We start from the raw sequence: 11,854 nt of genomic DNA, 5'->3' as shown, positions 1-11,854 counted from the left end.
TTTGCTCTCAACTAAAATGAGCGCGAAAACTGATCCTCTTTTTTCAACCAAGCTATACTTTTTTTTTTGATTTTTTATTCCTATTTGTTGTTGATAAATAAGTCAAGCATGGAAAGTTACTATATAAAACAAGAAAACTATAAGGCAAAGTGAAATGCCGGAGCCAATCAATTGTCAATTTCTAAAGGGGTACGTACCTCTTCAGGCTAACTGAACTATGGCATAATAAAGACACACTTTTAATTGGAAAGTCGGTGGACACACATTTATGGAGAAATATTTTGCGTGGAAAGCCCCCGGAAAACATGTTTAAGTCTTCAGAAAGCTCAGGAATACAAAGTCTTGGGGACTTTCTTTTCTTCGTGGAAGAAAATGGAGCATTTTGGTCCCTTTGTTAAAATCCATTAGGAATGTGTTTTGATCAGGGAAATTTCTGCTAAAGCAAATATGTCCTGCAATGGAAAGTTACCGAGTCTAAATTTATTTCAAAAGCCACAATTCACAACAAAACCTCTCATGGGGTCTGACAAACAGGGTACGCAACGCATTTAGTTTAGTCAACCATAGACCTACGACAAAAACAAAATAATCCACGAAGATGCATTGAACTGACAAGGAGAATAAATTTTTAGCCTAGCAATAAGGATGTTTCATGATTTGGTAAAAATGAGTGTGGCCACAAATAGGAAAATTAGGATTAGAACTTGTTCTTTACAAAATGGCCCACCACTTGGATGACTTCATGGGCACCTAGGAGTGAATTATGTGACCTTGGTAATATGTGCTATTTGTTGAGGACAGATCAATTTAATATTATAATTGTTTACTAAAAGCTGGTCATTTTTTTTTCTTTTCTTGGAATCAAGACGTCCTCTCATTCTTCCATCTACACTCTCCTCTCCTTGACGGCCGGACGACCCTTCATTTGGCAGCTTTGCCGCGAGCGCTCTCTCAAGCCAAAGTGCTGGATTACAAAGTGGCGCCATCTGGGGGATCGGCCATAACTAAACTATGACCCAAAAAGTAGGAGCAACTGCATATCAAACAAGAGATCATGATTCTGATGTTTTCAAGCTGATGATTGAATGACAATAATCAAAATCAAGAAAATTGTTCAATTTCTAACCAACTAGGCTAGTTTAATCATTAAAGATATGGAAACTTTTGGCCTCATCAGTGAGTTGGGCAAACACATACAAACTGTTAGTCATAGTGACAAAAATGATAAGCTTAACATTTCACTAATCATACATTTCATGTGCTATTCCAAATTACTCATGAAAACATAGCTTTGAATGAGCTCATTCATGCATATTCGACCATTTCAGAAACATTTAGTAACAAAATTTTACAAAACTTGAAACATAACAATCAACATTCCTGTTTTGTTTTAAAACAGGAGCTTGACAATGGGACAAAGTTCTGAACAATTATTACATATTTTTTCTCTTCATGATTGAAAATCATAAAAGAGCTATTTGAATTGAAATATTGTATCATTGAAGTTCTATTTTCTTTTTACTTGCGCTGCAATATGATTTGGTTTTTTTTTTAATTTAAATTAGATTGGTGTTTTGGTTTATTGTAAAATAATAAAAAGGCAATGAAGAATTTTTTTCTGTGGCACAAAGAAACATTGATCATTGGTTTTGTTGAATGGAATATTCCATCCTCCTTACTAATTCCTCTGAGATATGTTTAGACCATTTTTGATTCTACACTCTACTTTTAAATGTATTCATGTGGCTGAAATATGTTAGGTTAATTTGATTTGAGAATGAAAATAGAGTTATCAAATGCAATTTTGAAGGTCTATGTTATTTTCAAGTGTATTTACTATCTTGCGCCACTTTGTAATCCAGCACTTAGTCTCAGGCTAGCCATGGAGTGCACAAGTACTGGAGTCGAAAGCTTTTTGAAACCTTGCTAGAACATGTTTCAGTTTTGCGTTACCTCCCAATTGAATGCTTGAACTTGAAGAAAGAAGTCACTGGGCACGCTCCCAACGTGAATGTCTCTGATCAGGAGGTAATGCATCGCTCTACAAAATATTGCAAGAATCTTGGTTCGAGCTTTCCGCTCGAGCACTTGCGTACCCCTTGGGCTAACACAGGCCATCAACCCCACCAAACCTTTTAACCCTGAGTCAAGTCAGTCAAGGTTCATTTTATATGACGACAATGGCTTCCCCATCTATTCAACCACTGTTTGTTTTGATTGACTCAAGAAAGATAAATGAATTTCATTGGTAATGAAGTTGCACGGAATTCAATTTGCCTAAAGAAAGATCTCACGATGCTCTCAAAGAAAACTAGCCCCAAAGTTGAAAAGCTTATAACCAACAGCCTTCAAAGAAGACGGATTTACATTGGGTACTCTACCAATTTAGACGTTTTCTTCGATTTTAAGATAACACCATGTTTTCGAAAAGTCCCGCCATTTTCTATCAAGAAACGTGTAGATTTCCAGCGGTCTAATTCAGAAAGTGACCAAATTTATTGTTAGTACTAGCGATGGGATCAAACAAATTTCCAAAATCAGGATCGCCAGGAAGCTAGGAAAGTCAAAGCACGGGCTGTTTCTAGCGTATCGTAGAATATTAGGCTTGCCCTTGCTTGCGCTTTGATCGGACAAAAATCAGGGTTACTTTTTGTGATTAACTAAACACGGTGGAATTCTAGGCACAAGAAGGTATATACGATGCTTACAACGAAATTCATTTGACCTGAGAAGTTTGTCTACGTCTCATATTTATGCTGACAAAATGTTAAGTTGCTGTACCTTTAAAGAAATATTATTTTTTAATCATTTGGCATTTACACCTTAGCAAATTTCAACCCTACAGGCTTGCGAGATCTGGACCGTCTAAATGCCAGATATGTTTCGATCCACAAACTGAATTTGAAAACTCAAATATTTCCATTCTTAATTCCTCGAGTTTATTAAAACTTTCATTTCAATTGTCCTTCAAATGTTGGTAATTTTGCAAATGGAGTCAGGTTGACATTATATTGTTGTCATTTTCAACTCCAAAATGGCGTAGCAGTAGATGCATTTACAAACTCATCGACGAGTGAATTGGTGTCTTCTCTCATCGTGCTATAGTCATTAAAAATCATATAATTACGGTGACCGTGTTTTCTCTCACTGGAAAGGACCTCTACAAGGATCGGAGATGGTGTTTCAACCATTACTGTGACATTAGAACGTGCGTGTGCTTCCCAATCTACGTTTGAATTGCGCTCAATTTCTCTTCAACCCCCTCCATCACATCAAGTTGTTGAGTCCGATCGAAGAATAACCATGTAAATTTATTAACATGAAGACAGAAGACACCCTTTTGGAGGCGCACAGTATTTCTAAGTAAAAGTCTTGTGTCTGAAACATCATTTGGTATTCCATTGGGATTGGCAATAAATTGTTCGTATTTTTGCGTTCAGTTGAAGAAAAACTATGTTAATTGGTGATTAACACAGATACATATTGGTTATAGCGTTGGCCACTGTAATGGCGAATAATTATCATTAATAATAACCTTTATTGCGACTCTTGGTCATGTAAGATAGGAAAATGTGTCAAACTGGATGCATAAATATCATATACCAAAATCGATACAAGAATAAAAGAATGCAGTGGTCAAGAATAATAAAAAAATTGACTGGGAAGTGATATCACACCAAAGATGACTAGAGTTGGTTCAGTGCACATGAAAAAAGTGAAGAGGGGTATCACAGACTGTATATTAACAGTTTGGTAGAGGTAGGTGGTGAAAATCTTTGCTCTTGCAGTACACGGTAGAGTAGGATTGAACAGATCTATTGTCAGCTCCAGTCGTTGATGGTATTGGGTCGGGAGCCGGACAAAGGTGCGTGACCGCCAATACTCCGAAGGGATGTCTGGCCAAGGACAATAAGGTGTTAGTAAGTCCTTGACCGGAAAAGATAACTTGTGTCCGGACATCACATCCGAAAAGGTCAGGTTCCCAATACTGGTGGACAGTAACCTGGCCAGCCATCGGGTGAGGGGCTCGGTTTCGCATAGAAAATGCGTCAATGTATTGTTAGCATATTGGGGCACGCACAGATATCTCTTGAGGAGCTTGGTGAAGGTGGCATCGGCGGATTTGAGGGCGGATTGGGCGGAGTTTGGGAGCTACAGGTGAAAGCCGTAGAGGAAAATTGGGGTAATGTAGATCCGGAAGAGTTGAAGAACTATTGGAAGGGGGAAGCTTCTTGGTTTGAAGTTTATTGCAGATGTATTCGATCCTAGCCCTGGCCTTGGTTATTGCAGAGTTCAGGTGATTAGTGAATGAAATTTGGGTGGAGAAGGTGAAACCGACATAGTAAAAATCCTTGAAGACTGGACTATAGTTTATATGGAAGGAGGTGGGAGGCAGACGACCTTTGTGGAACACCATGGCCTTCTTCTTGATTGTATTGACTTGTGGGTACACATTTTTGAAGCAAATCATGAACAGTTTGCATGTCGTGGGCAAAATTTGTCGCTAATGGTGAAAATTGCTGATATTGCCTTTGGCTTGCTCTCTCGTGAATTACATCCTTCTCTTAATGACTGTAGGCATATCAAACAGATCACAACACCTCGTGGAGTAAATCGCCATCATTTACCACACTTTGAAACTGTACACAGTTAGCGAAACTTGAATTGTCCGTAATAAGGCATTATCGGTGCCATTTTTTTTCTTTTGCCAAACTATGTGTTATTGGTTAGCAGGGATGCCATCCATATATCAATAGTGGGACAAAGCATGAACGTATTCTTTCTTATTCATTGTCAAAACTGTTTAACACGGCTCAATATAAAGCAGTTTTATAGGTTACCAGGCACAATAAATTTCTAATGGCAAGGGATATCGTTTTCTTCAAATGATTTTTTATGACTGGGTATTCAACCAATACATAACTGGTATGATGTTTATCTAGATCTCGCAAGCATGTAGGGTTGAAATTTGCTAAGGTGTAAATGCCAAATGATTAAAAAATAATATTTTTTTAAAGGTACAGCAACTTAACATTTTGTCAGCATAAAGGTGATAGGTAGACAAACTTCTCAGGTCAAATGAATATCGTTGTAAGCATCGCACATACCTTCTTATGCCTAGAATTCCACCGTGTAAAGGGTTTTCGATTATCCGCTAGCAATGCCGTATGCCATTGAAAATGTAAATTGGTAGCCCAATTTGCAACCTCCGGTGATTTTTTTGTTTGATCCCCATCAGTAGTTAGTACGCCACATGTGGGGGTGATCGTCTTTCATTTTTAAGTTCTCGGTAACTTTTGGAAACGTTGCCGATGGGTTGAAGGTTTCTTAGAATTGGGAAATTTTATCTATATATATTAGGAATGATGCAATCCAGGCTTTGTAGTGTTTGTTCGAGGTCACACTTTTAATTGAACGACATGTTGAACCCAACCTTGGTTGAACCTGACTTGTTGACACGGTTGTACAAAGTAATAAGTGGTATTCAACCTTCACACGTTGTGGAATATCTTATAGCCATGGATGGCCATAACAGATGCAGATAAAGGATTTGTCTTATTCGTTGTTCCAAGGCTCAATTATTCATCAAACCATTGTCAAAATACAAGCAGCTCATTAATGAGCTCGTGATTGACGGTTACTGGGCAACTGAGGTTTGCTTGCCTTGCTGATTGTGTCACTCATGCCGCATTAAACTTGAAGAGTTTGGAAAAGGAGTGTTTACCTCAATCCTTCCAGAATTCCACCTTTTCGTCCATGGAGTCATGGCGGTTCCGAATCAAATAATCCAAATCCGAATCGTGCGGTTGTGTCATTGAGAAAGTGACCAAATTTTTGTTGGTATGTCATATGTGGGTCGTGATTGTCTTTCATTTTCAAGTTCTCAGTAACTTTTGTAAACGTTGCCGGCGGACAAAAATTTAGAAAGATTAAATAAAATACTTGTTTATAAGAAAATAATGTGTATTTTTGGCTTAAATTCATTTTCAATCGAAACACAAACTTTGCCAAAGAAGATGGTAAAGCGTAGCCAAAATACTGCTTAAAATGTTGCTTCAATTATTCAACGTGTTGAATCATCAATGTAGATGATAGTAAGCTCTACTTAATATGATTTTACCTTTTCTAAGTCTTTAAAGACAATAAAGAATGAAGTCAGGATTAAGATTTGGCAGCTTTTTATTTGGACAAAGAGTGTTACAGTGCTTCTATGAATATCATTTCCCATAATTTATATAGTAGTCAAGCAAAGCTCGACGTAATTGGGTTGAATATGTCTCTTGGGTGACATCTTTGACGCAATATTGCATCCACGTTTTAAAAAACTTAGCATGGAGAGACTCGTTTGAATGCTTGCTGAACTTTGACAAATTTGTCGCTTTCTTTAGGCAAAATGGTAACACTGGCTAATGACAATATGAGCCTTTTGCGTTAAGTTCATGCCATAAAATCTCCAATTAGTTTTGAAAGAGGCAATGTCACTTTCCAATTGACGAAGATCAATTTGGCCTTGATGAATCTGGAACATGATATCAATTAAGGCACTGAGAGTGCAAACAACTTGCTACGATGGTTTCCCAATCCCAATGTGATGTTTGAACACTTAAGGTCTTGTGAAAAAAATACTCCAGATCAAGGGGGATTTGATCAAGATCAACTTTCTTCAGCATAATGTGGATGTCTTTGTAAGATTCCTTCTTAGGCGAGATCGCCAAAATGTGCACCATTCGCACACTGGTGGATTTGACCTTATTGAATTTGAAGGTGCTGTCTTTGAATATTAGACAACCATTGACTTTGAGATGCTCTTTTCCCTCGTCGATTGATACGCAATATTCCACATAGCGGTAGGTCACGCCTCAATCAACTATTATTGAGTCCAGAAATCTCTTGATGTCTAGCAATAAGCAATAGGAAAAACCCCATCCTCGGTCCTAACGTGATCTAGTTTAAAAAAGTTCCCGTGCTTGTTGATTGTCTTGGACAAATGTTGTCTTATGTGTGTCTCCACTTTTATCTCCTTCCCCGGTTCTTTGACAATCTTCATGGTTTGATTTTGGGAGAGGTCGAGGATTTGAGCCATTTCACTGACTTTGGTACAAGAAGAGGGCTCTTTTTTCTTTGGAAACGTTGATACCTTGCCATACACCACTTTTCGTCCTCCAGTCAAAAGCGTCACCCGCCTCTCTGGGTCTGTTTAGTCTAAAGGTGATGTGGTCTTCTCCAACAACTGAGGTGGTATGATTGTACGAACGTTATTCACAGCGGCTTTCTTATCACACTTGTGCAAAGTTGATTCAAATATCTGACCAAAGTACTTAAGACAAACCGATATGGCTTTGGGCGCAAATCCTTTATCTGCATCTGTTATGGCCATCCATGGCTATAAGATATTCCACAACGTGTGAAGGTTGAATACCACTTATTACTTTGTACAACCGTGTCAACAAGTCAAGTTCAACGTGTCGTTCAATTAAAATTGTGACCTCGAACAAACACTACAAAGCCTGGATTGTAACATTCCTAATATATTTATATATAGATAAAATTTCCCATTTCTGAAAAACCTCCCACCCATCGGCAACGTTTCCAAAAGTTACCAAGAACTTAAAAATGAAAGACGATCACAACGCACATGTGACATACTAACAATGAATTTGGTCACTTTCTGAATTAGGCCGTTGGAAATCTACACGTTTCTTGATAGAAAATGGCGGGGCTTTTCGAAAACATGGTGTTATCTTAAAATCGAAGAAAAGGTCCAAAATGATCGGGTACCTAATGTAAATCCGTCTTGTTTGAGGGCTTCTGGTTATAAGCTTTTCAACTTTGGGGCTCGTTTTCTTTGAGAGCATCATGAGATATTTCTTTAGGCAAATTGAATACCGTGGTTGTTCATGGCCACTGCTGAAGCACTTCAAAGTTATGGTTAACCTAAGAAAATTGAACAGAAACAACATCAAATCAAAGGGTAGCCAAGGTATGTATCGTATAAGCCATATTTCAATGTTTGAGTTAAATGGAGATAGCAGAAGTGACATCATCCTTTCCTATCTAATTCAGTTGTACTTTGTACTACGTACCAAGTAGGAACCGGTTTGAAGCGGGCAGAAACGTGTTTCTTTGCTTTACTTATGGGAGGCTAGTAGAAGCGGGTCGAAATGTTTTATAATTAGAGACAGGAAAAACATTTTGTTTTGGCGTTGAGTGTAAATTCCAGACGTTTGTCAAAACTAATTTGACTTGCAGTAGCGACTCTTTATCTCAGATCTGATAGCTTTGCTGCTAAATTGTGCACAGTTTTGAATGCAACTAGTTGTCTGAGTACAAGTTAACCTCACAAGAAGAGTAACTATTGCGAACAAGATTAGTTTTGACAAACGTCTGGAATTTACACTCAACACCAAAACAAAATGTTTTTCCTGTCTCTATTTATAATCTTCTTGACGTCAGAAGAGAGCGAGCAATGTTGGAATATATCGCATAGACATTAAAAAGAAAGTCCGCATGAGGCATTTGAGAACAAGAAAAGTTGATAGGAGCTGGATTCTTCGTTGATCAGCTTACCCCTCTCGTCTCACCATTGAGACGACTGCCACAGTGGTTCAAAAGCCTTTTTGAAGTCTATCAGGAGTACTCAAACAAATCTTGGTAGCTATTCGCCATATGAGCGTTAAATTTGAGCCATACTTTAAAAAATCAATAAGGTCAAAATTACTTTTTATGGTTTTTGCGAGGTAGAAGACTGTTAAGATGGATTTGCGAATTTTGCTCAGTACGTGACAAGGCTTTTTGACCACCCTGGTGAGACGGGTGAGACGAGAGCAGAGGAGACGACCGTATCCAAGAATCCAGCTAGGGTCAATACCACAAAACACGTTCGCCTTTTTGTTCCCTGTCTTGTGAAGAGAAGCTTTGGCAAACTCTCGCTCTTCTCTTTCAACTCAACGTCAAGAAAGGACGAACTCATTTAAGGTGTGTTGACCATGCATGCTGACTTTTTTCAAGCCTCGCTTTAATAAAATGTATGAAAAGAAAGTCTCTGCTCTTGAACAAATAGCTATATATTTGTACTCGCCCGTTGCCAAGGATGTGCCTCGGTCGCAATAAAAATGAATGAATGATGGATGTTACCTGGACAGCTCACTATAAGGCAATAACGAACACCGGTTAAGGTTCCTTTGCAATACAAATCAGGTTGGTCAGAGTCGCATGTTCGGGATCTCATTTTACGGCCTGAACCGCAAGTTTTGGAACAGGATGTCCACTCGGACCATGATCCCCAACCGCCATATGCGGCTTCTATTCGGGGAAAGATATGTAATGTTTTTAATAGTGCTGAGGCGCATCCGCACTCAAAACAGGGTGCGCTACAGTCTTTTACTTGATTTGAAGACATTGGCAGAATTGGAGTCTTTTGGCAAGGACAGAAGTCCGGACTCATCAGAAACAATATTTATTTTCTCTATAAACTTCGTCAGAAAACAGGCTCTTCTCCGTTGCGAATTGACCTTGTCAAAAAGCAACCGTTGAATGATGATTTTAGAAGCCTTGTTTAGAGTAATAATAACAAAATGAATCTTTTTCCAGCCTCGAGTCAGGCAAAGAGTGTCAAAGCACTTGCTGGATTCGCCCTATCATTAGTTTTACATGACATTTTTGGTCGTCAATATGTACATACTTATTTGGTCCTCAATTCGGAAGCTTTTCTCTTTGCTTCCAGCCTCGAATTCTGAGGTGGATGAAAATTGGATCAAGGCACAGCTACCTCGATCGGATAGTTCCAAGGGCTTGGATCGTAACGAAATCTCTGAAGTGACTCCACAATTCTCGCCATGCTCGAAATATTCAACTATTCGGGAATCGACTAAAATGAAAGCGCTCTGTAGCACCCAAATGATTGATACGGCCCACATCTTAGTACTAAGCGAGCTTGTCCGGTTTCAATAGTATTTTCCAATCACGACGACCACAATTAATATACAGGGTGGACGGGATAAAGTACTTCAAACAAAAGCATATATTACCTTTTTGAAAATTGTTCTACGTACACAAGATTATGTATTTAGGCTCCTCAATGAACTCCTTTTCAGTATAATACATATTACTCACATTGGTTGCTCTTAACCAAAAATATTTACAGAAAGCACCCACTGGCAGCCTCACCACTGGCACGCTCTGTACCGTCCTTAGAAATAACTTACTAACCTTGGCATCCGTTCTTCGAAAGTTGTCGTTCAATAAGTGTCGCAATGGTTTTAATGCAAAGCGAATACCGTTGGCATTTGGGGTACCAATTTTGAAAGTAAATGTTTGAGCCATATAGTCACTTTTGCCAATGCAAATTATGTTACACCTTGTAAAATCCACCCTGTAGATGTGTTAGACAGAGCAAAAATCACCATATTCTGCTCAAGTGCTGAGTTTCGTCAGGTATTTAAAACTATCTTATAGTCAACGAATATTGCTCTACGGAAGGCAGAAATAAATGCAGCAAACTCGCGCTCTAAACCTGTAAGGTTATTGTATATCGGAATACACCTCGTTTCTTTGCAATTTCTGGTATTTTCTATGAACAAAAGTGTAATGATGCAGTCAAGCAATGGCTTTGAGCCTACTAAGACATTGGAGCAAGCCGGAAAGGAAAATGATGTCACTCTTACTTTTGTGGTTGATATTTCTTTGTTAAGAGAGAAAATTTGAGTTCCAGTTCATTTATCCAAGAAAGGAATCGTTTATTTTGCGTCGTGTTTGACAGACAGTTTTAGTCATTTTCATGCACATATTGTAGATTTTTTTAACTCAACGAAATATTCAAGTAACTCCAAAAATGTTTTACTGAAAGCTTTGAAGGAATGAGAGAACTCATGTAATGCGAGAAGTTAGAAAAATTGGCACTAAACCGTATGCAAAGAAGATATGGCAGGTATTTGATACTGCTCGTTATGAAAGGCATTCATGAGTCTTGTCCAAACACGATTGTGAGGATCAATTAAAATATAGTGACCATGGAGACTTAACTTCGACGTTGAGTGTACCTTTAAACACTTGAGAATCTAGCTAAATTCAGACAATGAAATCCACCTTCTCTCTTCTTTCTTGGGTTCTTTCATTGTACAATTGCATCCTTCTGATATTCGCAGAGATTTCAGGTCTGATTTGAATTTAATATTTGACCAACCTTTTAGATTATCCTTACATTCGACAGCTAAAATTGTTGGTTGGCCAAATATGATTGAAAATTATTTGTAACTGCTAGTGAATCAAGTGAAAAAAAATAGAAAATAAAAATAGTGATGACAACCGTCAATATCAACACCTCTATCATAAACAGCTTTATAGAGCAAAAAACAATCACGCAACACCAATCAACACAATCTAATATCGGATTCTGATGGTGCGCCGGATTGTTTTTAACGTGATAGCTGATTTGAATATGTCAATAACATGTTGTCAACACGCTTAGAACCTGCCAAATGAGGTATTAAGAATGGGAAACTGCTTTGTTTGATCTTCACAACCCATGGAAAAGTATAACATGCTAGAAGAAAGATTCCAATTGTCCAAAAGCAGGATTTTTTAAAGTTAGAAGGCCTAGTCAAAGATATGATAGCACTAGTCCATCAAAGGACAATAAACCCGTAAAAGGGCCTTATCTGAATGTGCATTGTCATATTTCCAAAAAGGATAGCACAAAGATCAAGGTTCTTGAGGAACTAGCTTTTGATAGGCTGGTCTCGTTCATTTCCATGGCAGAAACCTGGCTTCGACCAGGGTTCTTAGGTAAGGGCTGGCCATGATCGGCTTCATTTTAGTTCGATATGATAGAGTATGCCCTGGCAATCCCATTTTT

This window comes from Tigriopus californicus, chromosome 12, assembly GCF_007210705.1.
Source record: "Tigriopus californicus strain San Diego chromosome 12, Tcal_SD_v2.1, whole genome shotgun sequence".
Classification (NCBI taxonomy): Eukaryota; Metazoa; Arthropoda; class Copepoda; order Harpacticoida; family Harpacticidae; genus Tigriopus; species Tigriopus californicus.
Note: the sequence above shows the minus strand (reverse complement) of the source record.